Genomic DNA, 12939 nt, shown 5'->3' on the forward strand with positions numbered 1-12939 from the left:
ATATGCCTGTAGAATGTCTTCTGTGGGGCTGCATATGAGTGACTGTGGGTGAAATTTAGTTCAATGGTTACTCCTCCAGTCCCATAGCTGGGTTGGCTCAGCAGCACTGAAGTGGATAAACAGCAGTAAAAACTTATTTTTGTGACCAAAGTAAGCAGGTATGACTGGATATGCAAAAGAAGCAGATCTGTTGTATCCAAACATTTTACATAGTTACTTTTCAAAGTAGACTCTTACTAAATTGCAGTGTATCTATTTTATAATCTGTCAGCCTTGAGAGTCTCTCTCTAATATTATTACACTGATTTCAAAGTTGCTTTCCTTTAAATTTCCTTTGTGCTGGCAGAAATATTAAGAAAAGGCAACTACCTACCAATGCATATAAATTTCCCCTCACTTCCAAGGTATTCCAATCCATGCAGAGGCATTTCAAGGTTTGTCAAAAGGTGTTCCGATACATTACATCACATCCTTGACATACTCAACCGTGGAATCTTTCCAAGGCATATTATAGAGCCAAATAAAAGAATCTGCAAATTGATCCAAGGAATTGTTGCAGTCTGAAATATTACTGTGATAATAGGGCACTATCTATTAATAGGAAAGCAAAAGAGGCCTCCAAAAATGGTAAAATGACATTCCCACACCACATCTATCTCTGAGACAAACATTCAAAATGATTATAGCTAAACGAAACATCAAAAATGAAGCAATTTGCACATTATGTTTTATCCAGTAGGGATTATAAGCAATGTTAGTAAGAAGTGTTTTTGTGTTATTTGGGCTTCATGCAGAAATTACTGAGAGAGGTTTCATGGCCTGAATTATGCAGGAGGTCAGACTAGATTATCATAATGGTGCCTTCTGGCCTTAAAATCTCTGAATAATGGCCATGGTATCAATTGATGGTATGTTGTCATCATGTCTGAACACTGGCCTACATATTATTTTATGTTAACAGTGCAGGTTTCAGCAAACAATATCTAAGACAGCGTTTCTCAAATGCAGCCACTGTTTTGTGGCCTCAGTTGCCTGGGCAGTGATTGTGGTGGGGAGAGAAGCATTGGCCCCTCCCCTGGGTCTGTAAATAGTGGTTGGGCCCTGCCCTCCTCTACAGCCACAAATGACTGAGAAGCACATGGCCGGTGTGAGTTCCCCACCATCATGTGGGCAGTGAGGCTCAGGCTTCCGGCTTCGGCCACATGGTGGACCGTGGCAGGCTCCAGCCACTGGGCCTCAGGCTCACCACCCCCATCCCCTCTGGCCCCCACTGCCTATCCCGGCCCCTGACCTATCCACCCCATCACCCCTGGCCCCCCAATGCCTCCCTACCCACCTCCCCATCCAAGGCTTAATTTGTCCCCCGGCCTGTCAGGGCTGAGTAAGTCTGCTGTGAAAAGTGATATTTGTATGTTTGCTAATATCACTTTTCACTGCCTCCCAGCTAGCTAACAAATCTGCTACTGTGAATAGTGATAGTAACAAACATACAAATAGCACTTTTCACAGAAATAGACTTACTAGCTAGCAATTCTATTTACAAAAAAAAAAAAAGACAGAAACCAAAAAAGCAAAACCACCACCACCAACAAAAAAGACAATAACATGCAAAACACCTTATTTGTGTTTCTATTCTGTTTAGGTCCCGTAAAGAATAGAGACAACTGTACATTGTTATTGAGTATGCAAAAAAAAAAAATCCTAAATAAATTACAATGATTTGGACATGGATATGTGCATATTTATTTGTTTTCCTAAAGTTAATTAAGATTTTTGGGAAAATGATCATAGTGGCCACCAGTAAGAGTTGGTGGCCACACTCTGAGGCCACCAAAAATTTTATTGTAAGAACTAAGATGTGATGTTAAATATGCAAAACAAGAGGTAAAATTGAGAGGTCTGAGGATAGGACTAGTAGATGAGAAACTCCTGAGGGCTCATCCCATTCTCCATCTGTAGTGCAGGACATGTCAGTCAATCTCCTTACTTCCGTTTTCCCATCTTTAAAAATGGGAATACTTCCTGTCTCTTTAACAGCAGTCACAGACATACTGCAAGAATTTAATAGTTACTGGATGGAAAATGCTATTTTGTATGCTAAATGTTAGCACCACTTATCTCCTGCTCACAGCAAGTTTTTCCTAAATTCAATATTGCCACACATTCAAAAAACATGAGTCATGGCCCAAAACCTCATGAGATTGTCTTAAAAATCATGGTATTTTTTAAAAAGAACAGAATTAAGGACCTTTTTATTTGCCTGCTATTTTTGAATCTCTAGGGTTCATATTTTCGAGCTTTTCTCTGCTAGCAAAAGGGCTAGAAACTTGCTTTAAAAAATGAAATCTGACAGTCTCACATAATCACATGACTTCAGGACCTGAATCTTTACGAAAAACTCTGGGGATAAGATCTTCACCCCTGAAGTGGCCCCTTTATACTACGCATTTGTGTCGCTTGGTATAAGCAGACTAAGCAATTGGTTAAGGCCCCAAGCAGCTCAAAGGGGCACTGATTTCATATTACCCCCAAATACCACTCATTATTTAACATGGATATTTTACCAATATATTAGTGAGTGTGGTCAGTATATTTTTGGTTTATGAGAATAATGCAATTTGTATATGTTAGGGGGTAGATGAGGCATAAAAGGGATCCCCAAAAATATTCCTGCTTAGGCTCCCCAATGGGCTAGCACTGCCTCAGATGCAAAATAAAAGGGAGGGAGCAGTGGACTGTAAAGGGGCCCTAAAAAGCCCTGCATCTGGTCAGGAGAGCATTCCCACCAGTGCAGACACTGTGAAAGTCAGCCATAAGTCTGCCTCCCAAGGACCTCCTCACAGGACAGGGGTGGGTGGGGCTGCAGCATTCCACATGGCAGAGATTCTGGGCAGTGCTACAGCCTATAGGGCAACCTGTGTTAACTTACACAGACCCCCAGGGCTTTTTAAGTTGCACCGAGGCTTTTTCAGGCCAAGGAGCAGCCCAGGATCAGGAGGTTGTAAAGGTGGCCTAAAGCTACCCTAGCCGCACCCCCCCACACACACACACCCTTTTGGGCTGAAAGTTCCGTGCTGCTCCTCTTAGAGGCACAATGCGGGATCCTTCCCGAAACACAATGAGACTTGTGAAAAACTGTCAGGACTCGGTAACACTGAATTACAGAGGAGCTGACCGCAGCACAATGAGGAAAAAGATCTCAGAAAAAGTCAGAGCTCTGCAAGGCAGCTAACTACTTGTGTGCAGAACTCACAGATGCTGGAGCAAAACAGCAGTAGTCACGTAGCAAAAAACCATCTGTTGCCCTCCACCAGGCCTGAAGAATTAGGCTTTGAGTCAGGGGCCAAAGGCATTCTACAAGGGCAGGCCACGAAATGGCAGGAGATGCACTATGTGCTACTATTGCATCCCTCATGTCTACACTGCAATTACAAATCTACAGCTGGCCTGTGCCAGCTGGCTCGGGCTCACAGGGCTTGGGATAAGGGGCTGTTTAATTGCAGTGTAGATGTTGGGGCTTCGGCTGTAGCCTGGGCTCTAGGACCCTCTGAGATGGGAAGGTTCTAGAGCTCAGACTAAATCCCAAGCCCGAATGTCTACACAGCAATCAAACAGCCCCTTAGCCCAATCCATGCAAGCATGAGTCACCTGGCATAGGCAAGCCGCAGGTTTCTAATTTCAGTGGAGACATACTCTGAAATGACTGTGCCCCTGTAGGAAGTGGCACAGGGTGGTGGATCGGCATAGTGGCAAATCTGGGAGCCTCAACCGACAGTTGTTCCCCCTATTATGCCGCACTCCGAGTGACCCATATAGCTACACCACACTGGTTCCACAGCCTGATGGATCCTCCACTGTAATGAAGGCGATCCAGAGTGAAAATATACTGTTAATCTGCTTTTAAAAGGCCCTAGAGCTGTGAAGATGTGAAAGCACCAGGGCCTGCTGTAACAGCCACAACTGAGAATATCAAATTTAGGACAAACTGCTGAGAAATAGGGCAAACACAACCCAAAACTGGTGATTATTCTTTCGTAGGATATACCAAACCAGCAACAAAAGTAAACTTGTGTTTCACCACACTGTCATAAAAGCAGCTTCCTTAGGCATTCCAGCTCTTATATCACCACCAAAAACACTGGATTTAGAGATGAGTGGTTCTTTACAACCAGTCTCAACAAATAAATCACACTGATGCCAATCTTTTAGTATTTAAAATCTAAAGGTTTATTTATCAAAAGAAAAAAAGAAAGGCGAGAGTTAAAATTGATTAAAGGAATGAAATACATACAATAAATGCAAAGTTCTTGGTTCAGGCTTGTAGCAGTGATGGAATAAACTGCTGGCTTAAGTCAAGTCTCTGGTTGCTTCCAAATCATTGGAAGGACCTCAATCCATTGGTTAGAATGCTCCCATTTGTACAAGTCCATATTCCAGAGGTTTGAGCAGGAAAGAGGCAATATGGAGGAGTTGCCAGGGCCTTTTATCTCTTCTGCTATGTGGAGGGAATCCCATTGTTCTTACTGTGGAAAAGTACAGTAACAAGATGGTGGTTAGAGTCACATGGACAAGTCACATGCATTTCGCCTAGTCATTGCAGGAAGCCATTGCCTATACTTCAGATGGAATGTCCACAGGACAGTCCATTCAGTGTAGATGGGCATCTCCCATGGTCCATTGTCAGTTAAGTGTTTCTTGATGAGCCACTTAATTTGAATAGTCTCTCCAAGATGTGCTGGCTAACTACCTTGTGGGCATTACCCCAGGAGCAATCATTTGAAATCCAGGTATAGAACAATATATAACTTTAAATACAAAAATGATACATGCATTCAGATAGCATAATCATAAACAGCAAATCATAACCTTTTCATTGACACCTTACATACCATGTTTTGTACAAGATTTGTTGCAAATACATAACAGTGGTTGCAATAATGATCTATATGGTCATATATGCGTATAAAACTAGCCGTCAGAATTGTACTAAGTGTTGTGTGGCACCCTCTGGCAAATCAAATTGTATAGCAGAATTTCAGGTACATTTGTTTTCTCTAGAGCATTTTCCTTTACAGTGTTAACTTGACGTTAGAAATACATCTCTTCTCTAGAATTACACTGAGTAAATGTAAAATGATTGCATCAGTGCACGAGGTTGACAGTAATTAATAATGAGCCTGTTCTTCCTTTGATATGTGCACATTACAGATGTCTAAATAACTGAAACATTTATGAACAATTATTTGGTTAAAAAAAGAGCTGCCAAAATGTGCAACAAATATTTGCAGAGTACTACTCAACCACTACTCAACAACTCCTTAAGGCCCAGATCCTGTAAACCCATGGGCACATGTCTAGTTTAACTCACTCACTGACTTCTATAGGAATACGCATGGGAGTAAAGTTACACCCGTTGGCAGGATCAGGGCCAAGAGCTGATAGCACAGGTGAAGTAGGATTCACAAATAAATGGCCCAAATTGGCAGTGACTATTTTGCACAACAAATTATCCAGTAGCACTAGGGTATACTGGCATTTTTGGTAATAGTAAAGGGATTCACATATATAATTAAGAACACAGAATTTAAATCCAGTGACTAAATAAAGTTGCCAGGTTTAAACAAATGCCCAGTCTTTGGTGAAGGAAGACATAACCCTTTGAGACTCAGCTTCACAAGAGGCAATAATTTTTTTCTTCTTTAAAACTGGAAGAAATAAAGACTACTAAACAAACATAATAGATGTTCATCAAAATAATAGACACACTATAATAACCCAAGCCTGCAACTGTCATCCTCACTAACCCCACTTGAATGGGGCTCCTCATAGGCACAGCAATCCACCGCCATACACCGGGTTTCAGGATCAAGGCCCAATACCTCACATTTAAGCCTTGATCCTGCAAACACTTACACAAGTGTTTAGCTTTATGATTGCAGGCAGTCCCGTTGATTTCAGTGGGATCACGCGTGGAGTTAACAGGGCTGCTCAGAGGATTCAGGGAGCTTGGGGGCCTCGGTGGCAGGGGGCCCCCGCTTCGGTGGTAATTCAGTGTGGGGGGGTCCTTCCGCTCCGGGACCCACCGCCGAAGTGCCCCGAAGACCCACAGCGGGGGGTCCCCGCCACCGAATTACCACCAAAGACCCGAAGCAGAAGCAGCTCCCGGGCCCTGCGAGAGTTTTCTGGGGCCCCTGGAGCAGGGGCCTTCATTCGCTCCGGGGGCCCCAGAAAACTTGCACGGGGCCCGGGCCCCCGGAGTGAGTGAAGGACCCCACTCCAGGGGCCCTGAAAAACTCTCATGGGGGCCCCTGCAGGGCCCAGGGCAAATTGCCCCACTTGCTCCCCCCCTTTGGGTGACCCTGGAATTTAAGCATATACGTAAGTGTCTACCAGATCAGGGCCTTGTATGGTGTGTTTCATGAAGGAGCCCAGAGACTTCTACCTGGTTCCAACATGGAGGGAAAACATTTGGGCAAATTGCTTAAACCTTGAAACTATTTTCCATCTCTTTATTCTTTTGTTCCTAATTTGTCTGGAGCATTATTTTTGAAAATAGATTTTTTTTTAAACATCAAAATCAGAAAATTCCCAAAACTGAACATTTTGCATCTTTTTTTAAAAAATAACCATGCTGACCTATTGAGTTACACAATGACAATCCAAAAACAAAAAAACTGGGGCAGCGGAGAGGGGAGACCATTTAGAGATGAACCAACAGGCTACATATTTTTGTTTAAAGTTTCCATTGAAATTTTTCAAAAAAGGAAACTTTTTAAAAACAGAATCAAAATGTTTTTGTGAGAAAATTCCCCACTTTAGAAAACTGTAGGAATCTCAATGAAAAAAATAAAATAAAAAAATAAATAAATCCAACCAGTCCTACTTACTATATAACAAGGAATAAAAGAGAGTAAACATGGTTGGATGCATGCTATAGGAACAAATAACCGAAGGGTCTAACTGTCAATTTGGTCAAAATTAGAACACATTTTTCAACCTGGCTAGTTGATTGCTCTCTCAAAAAGTGATGTTAAAAGTGTACAGGCAATGTGACATTGACTGATATGATAACAGCTATCCCAGGACTTCATTGCTACTCCACTTACATTAAAAAGAAAATTGACAAGTATGCCTTATAACTAGAGCCAAACAATTCAACTAACTGAATGTAATGCAGCTGTGATGCTGGCAGACCAGGTGCCAGCTCATGCCAAGGTCTCCATGCCTCAACTGAATACTGACAAATACATTGCTGGAATCAGCTTGGCTCATCCGTGTGTTGGTATTGTTAAAAGAGGTATTACAATTATACGAGTGCGGTTAGCGTTTAGACTTGTATTGAATGCTTGTGAGTTGCTACCTGCATCAATCTCAATTTTAACATTGGTATCCCTTATTGCAAGGTAATATTTGAGCAGATGTATGGTAAGCCTCTGTGACTGTGTGAATCACCAGACAGGAGAAAGACATTAACTATAATGTATCAGAGGGGTAGCCGTGTTAGTCTGGATCTGTAAAAGCAACAAAGAATCCTGTGGCACCTTATAGACTAACAGACGTTTTGCAGCATGAGCTTTCGTGGGTGAATACTCACTTCTTCGGATGCATCCGAAGAAGTGGGTATTCACCCACGAAAGCTCATGCTGCAAAACGTCTGTTAGTCTATAAGGTGCCACAGGATTCTTTATTGCATTAACTAGAATGAAGTGCTAATCTCCAGTGGTGTTATCTCCTACCCATAAGGGAAGGTCCATCAACACCACATGAACTATTGTGGGACAATGAGGACAACAAAAGAAGTTTGTTGTTTTGCCCCAGGAAGAGGAGTCACACAAGTGGATTCCTCCCATCAGCTAAATTTGAAGTTCAGAGCAAAGGGAGAAAGGGGATAAAAACCCCTAACAAGAAAGAATGGTACTCTATGCTGCTTGGGCTTTGAGGAGCAAGGTTTTCTAGGTGTAAGCAAGAGGCCCCCAGTGTTTAGCCTGGGTTGGTCCTAAAGGTCATGTACAGCTTTGTTTATTAATAGAAGCTTCTAATACTTTTTGAAAATTTGGAGACACAAATGAGTTATAGTCTTATCTTTACCTGCTTTAGCCTTCTAAATAACTCTAATTTCATTTTCCTAGTTAATACATCTTTACATAATTTATTATAGGATTGGCTACAATGTTATCTTTGGAGTGAGATCTAAGGTGCAAATGACCTGGGGTAAGTGTCTGGTTCTTTGGGACTGGAGTAATCTGAACATTGCTGTGATTCTTGGTGTAAGAGACATCTATCACAAAGGTAGGCTCACCTGTGTGGCAAAATAGATTGGAGTACTATTTTCGTGAATGTGCAATTTACACTGGACAAATGGTTGGTGAAATCTAAGTATAGAACTCAACCAATTTGGGGTTTGTTACCTACTGTAGCAATCTGCATGGAACTTGGAGAGAGGAGTACAGGTTGCAGGAGGGAAGAGTTTGGAAGAGGCACCAGCTCTCATAGCTCTCTTTAGTATTTGTTTACTGGAGTGCACTGTTGTAAATTCTCACTTACAGTTTGTGTATGCTCACAGGGCAATAAAACCTGGAACTAAACAACTCCCAAGAAGTTAACAGTAAGCCATTATTGGAGTTAGAGAAAAAATGGGCATGTATTGTTGCATTTATGTCTGCAATCATATGTGCTCCTCTAAGACTGCCATCAGCACAGAGGTGTGGGGATAAGAATGTGGTCAAAGTCAAAGACTTGGCTGATCCCAGAATATAGCTTTATGATACCCAGTCTTCCTCTATCGAAAATTCAGATTGATTCACTCTAAAATGAACTATTTTGTATCAGCAATACAAAATCTGCACATGCAAAGTGGCTAGAATGATATGTAAAATCAAGAGACTATAACTTTGCAAATAAAATATGCTGTTTCATGAGCTCAAAGGCTGGCAGTAAATATAACCCCTCACCCACACCATCTAAAACCTTTACCCAGAGCTGCAGTTCACTACAGAAGTCATTTATCACTTTTGATCATACTACAAGTATAAAATAAAGATAATGGAAATCAAGTTACCCTAATGGCAATAAAATATTTGTAAACTAAACTAGTTTTTTTTGCCTTTTTTTGTTTTGTTTTGTTTTTAAAAAGACATTGAAATAGTTTAACTGCAGAGGATAAAATTGAAATGGGTTTGTAATGACTTAAATTTTCAGCATTTTCTTTTTTATGAAGAGAACTAAGTGCTGATGACTCCCACATTTCTAGTACCTTACACTGCAAAATGAAAGATTAAAAATATGCAGCAGATGTACAGAAAAGGGGCCTGCAGCACCATTTCAGAAGCACTGCATACATTTCTTCCAATCACTCTTTCTTATTAACATTATGCCTTCCAAGTAGTATATCTCATTAACAGAGTATGCCAGTATATAGCTGAAACTTTACCTTCACAGCTGAAAGCTAGAGGAATCTGAATATATCTTTGGAGTTCAAAATCATCCTCAACACCATCATCAGTTGTGTTTTGGAGGCTTTTCTGGCAACTCTTCCAAGCCAGTATTCCAGCATATTAAAATTATCTGCTGTTCCTTCTTATCCCTAATGACATGCCTTCCAGGAATTCTCAAAATAATCAAGACTGAAGGAAGAACACCAACACCTTTTTCAGTAACTTATTGGGTTTCCTTGAATTTTGTGTTGAACAGTTTCTAATGATATACTCAAAATTTTCAAGTTAAACATGCACATGGCTGCCAACTGAGAAGTATACCAATCCCAAAGGAAAAACTGCAGGAAAATGAAGTGTCATGGTACCATGACTCAGCCCTGGCTTCCTACAGCTGCTTTAAATTAATTTTAAATTACAGCTGTGTGAGTTTCCCCTTTGCTGAAACTAGATGAAAACCACCTGTTTTCACAATGGCCAGTGAAATCCACCTGCTTTTCACCAAGCATCAAATTCTGGCCCCACTGAAATCAAAGGTAAAACCCCCATTGACTATGAACCAGGATTTTTCCCTAGGCATTTTGCCCTCAGATTGGAGTTTTCATGCTAGGGTCTATGCAGAAACTAGTTGAACCAATCTACTGCACAATAATTTGCCAAAACTTACAGACTTCACTCGAATTGCTCCTGAGGGGTTTGATTGGTGTGAATTAGCCACACCTAGGGAAACTCAAGGTCTTCTGGAAGTGGCAAGAGACCCTGAAAACTAAACCCATCAAAAAGTTTGCCAAAACTCATGGCAGCAGGAGCTCCACTTCAAATCTTCCTCTTAGCATTTATTTATTAAGAGGCATTTATGCAGTGCTTATTACTAAACTATCGGAGTGCTCCCTGCATTGTGAAGGGAATCTAAAATGGTAGCCACTAATGACCTCATTTCCCAATCACCCATCCTTCTGGATAGTTCATGCCAATATTAAGTCAGACAACAAAAGGGCTGAACAGAAAAGCAAACCCTTAATTTCCAACTCTAGATCTTGTGGAACAAATATCTTTGTCCATAACACTATCATTAATGCACACCAGGTGTCACTCTGTTGGGAGGGAGGGAAGGAAGTAGGTAGGGTGGTGGCTGCTGTGAGGACAGATGGCCCAGTGGTTAGGGCACCAACCTAGGGTGCAGGAAATCTGGATTAACTTCTCTGCTCTACCATAGACTTCCTGTGTGACCTTAGCCAAGCCATCTAGTCTCTCTGTACCCCGATTTGTAACACTTCCCTGCCTCAAAGGAGTGTTCTGAGGATAACTATAGTGATCATATAAGTATTGTAGATATACAACATAGCTCTATGCAGGCCCAGTTTTTCCACCCATCCACCGTTAATACAGGATCATGGTTTAACTATGCAATAAGTATTCATAGCATCCTGATTAAACTCAAATGTTATTTTCCAAAATTGTACACATTGGTTGAACATATCTCAGTGTGTAGCATGTAAAAGAAATATACCTGCACCGAGATGTTATAAACAACCAGGTTTTCCTCTACAATTGAAGAGAAACAATCCTAATGATCTCTGTCAACTCAACCACACTGTAATAATAATTTGCATCAAAGTGAAATCCCATGTTCAATGCATTTTTTCCTCATCCCCAAAAATACATATGATGGAAAGATGTTAGTTGAATATTCACAGCTTAAAAAAACTCCTTAAACTATGCACAGCAGCATGATCAGGCATGATTCACATGATCAATCACATTCAAATCAAACAGATACAATTAGATAATCTCAAACACCAAATAAGATTTATACTCAATTTACTTTTTTGCACAAAGTCTTCAAAACTTTTAAGTGCAATAGATAAAATAAATTTGTTCCAAGTAGCATCAAAGAAAGTTTGGTCAATGATATACTAAACCTCGATATCAGACTCTGAAAACCCTTATGTGAATCGAAGTCTGCAAGACACATCAAACATAGTGGATGGCAATGTAATTAATTTGTTTTGACCATCATCAAATGTAGCTTAAGGAACATGTTGAATTTTAGTCCAGAAGTCATGACTTTGAGAGAGGGGGAAAAATGCTACAGTTCAGAATAAGTTCAACAACAAGATCTATAATATTGCACAAAACAAAATAACTTGATTTAGCCATGGGACTGATGTAAGCACAATGAAGCTCAAATGGTTAGGTTTGGTCAATTATCCAGTGTTCACACTGCAGCTTCTTGCCTTAACAATTTCTGTAAGCACACCATGCTACAAAAGCCCAATCTGAAACCCAGTAGGTCAACAGAAAAACTCTTATTAATTTCAAGAGGCTTTGGATTGGTCCCCAACTTTCTCAACATTAACCCTGGAGCCCCAGTGAATCAAAGTATGCTAAGCAGGCTTCAAAGGCCCTTTAAGAAATGAAGTATACATGGCCTAGAGTGATGTAGTTGTTTGGGACACTAATTCTGAATTATGATTTCTTTATAAAAAAAAATAGGTTGTGTGTTATATATGGAACCATGTCACAGACATACCTTAAACCTGATACCACCATAGACTGTCAACTATGGTAAAGGCTGGATTTATTTCCATCTTCTAAAGGTCTGAGAAATCCTATATTCCATTTTATAATGTTTCTTCCTTTTCAGTTCATAAAACAATTTACAAAGGAACGAGGAGTTTTAGTGATGTGCTTCACAGAAGCTGGTTTCCATGAGATTTTTGTGTATGAACAGAATTGCTTACTACATATGTAACTTTACAAATACTTTGAAAGTTCTCTTGTAATGCAGATTTTGTTTTTGGCTGCTTGATTGTTTCTGGCACAGTCTTGTTCATCTGGCTGTTCCTGAGTGGTCAAAAAAGGGTTTGGCCTTGTGGGATGTGTTAATTCCTCACTGTTGTTAAATGAATAGTTATAAAGCAAGGGTATTGGTTCCCAAGGTCCTTTGTTCAAAATGGACCAAACACCCCATGGACTTGATTTTTCTCCTCTTCATGCTAGATTTAATGACTAATCACAGCCCTGCTTTTGGTATCCAGGAGATATGTTCTTTCAAGTTTTCTTCCATAGTAGCTGTAACCATAGTGAAATATTCATGCCCATTTCTTATGAATAAATCTGTCCCCAAAATTTGTCACGGACAATCTGGCTGCCTACGAGCAATGAATATGTCTTCCTCTGAGAATTGTGTCAGATTTAGACACTAAGGACTGAGTAGAGCATACAGGATCATCAGGTTTAAAACTGGAATAACTCCAATAAAGTCAGTCAATCAATCTTCAGTATTCCCATATTCCTGGCTAAAATAGCCCTTCTCATGCTCCAAGTTGATATTTCTCAATGTCTATACGGTCTAGATGTTTTTCTCTTCTGTTTCTTGATGACTAAAACAGTCCAATTTAGGGTTTAATTTTTTTTCTTATTTCTACTCAGAGAGCAATGCTTACAGCTGTTTTGGTTATATGATAAACCTTTAAACCAGCCTCTGTGCTTCCTTTTCATTCTC

The sequence above is a fragment of the Mauremys reevesii genome, linkage group 1, assembly GCF_016161935.1.
Source record: "Mauremys reevesii isolate NIE-2019 linkage group 1, ASM1616193v1, whole genome shotgun sequence".
Taxonomy (NCBI): Eukaryota; Metazoa; Chordata; order Testudines; family Geoemydidae; genus Mauremys; species Mauremys reevesii.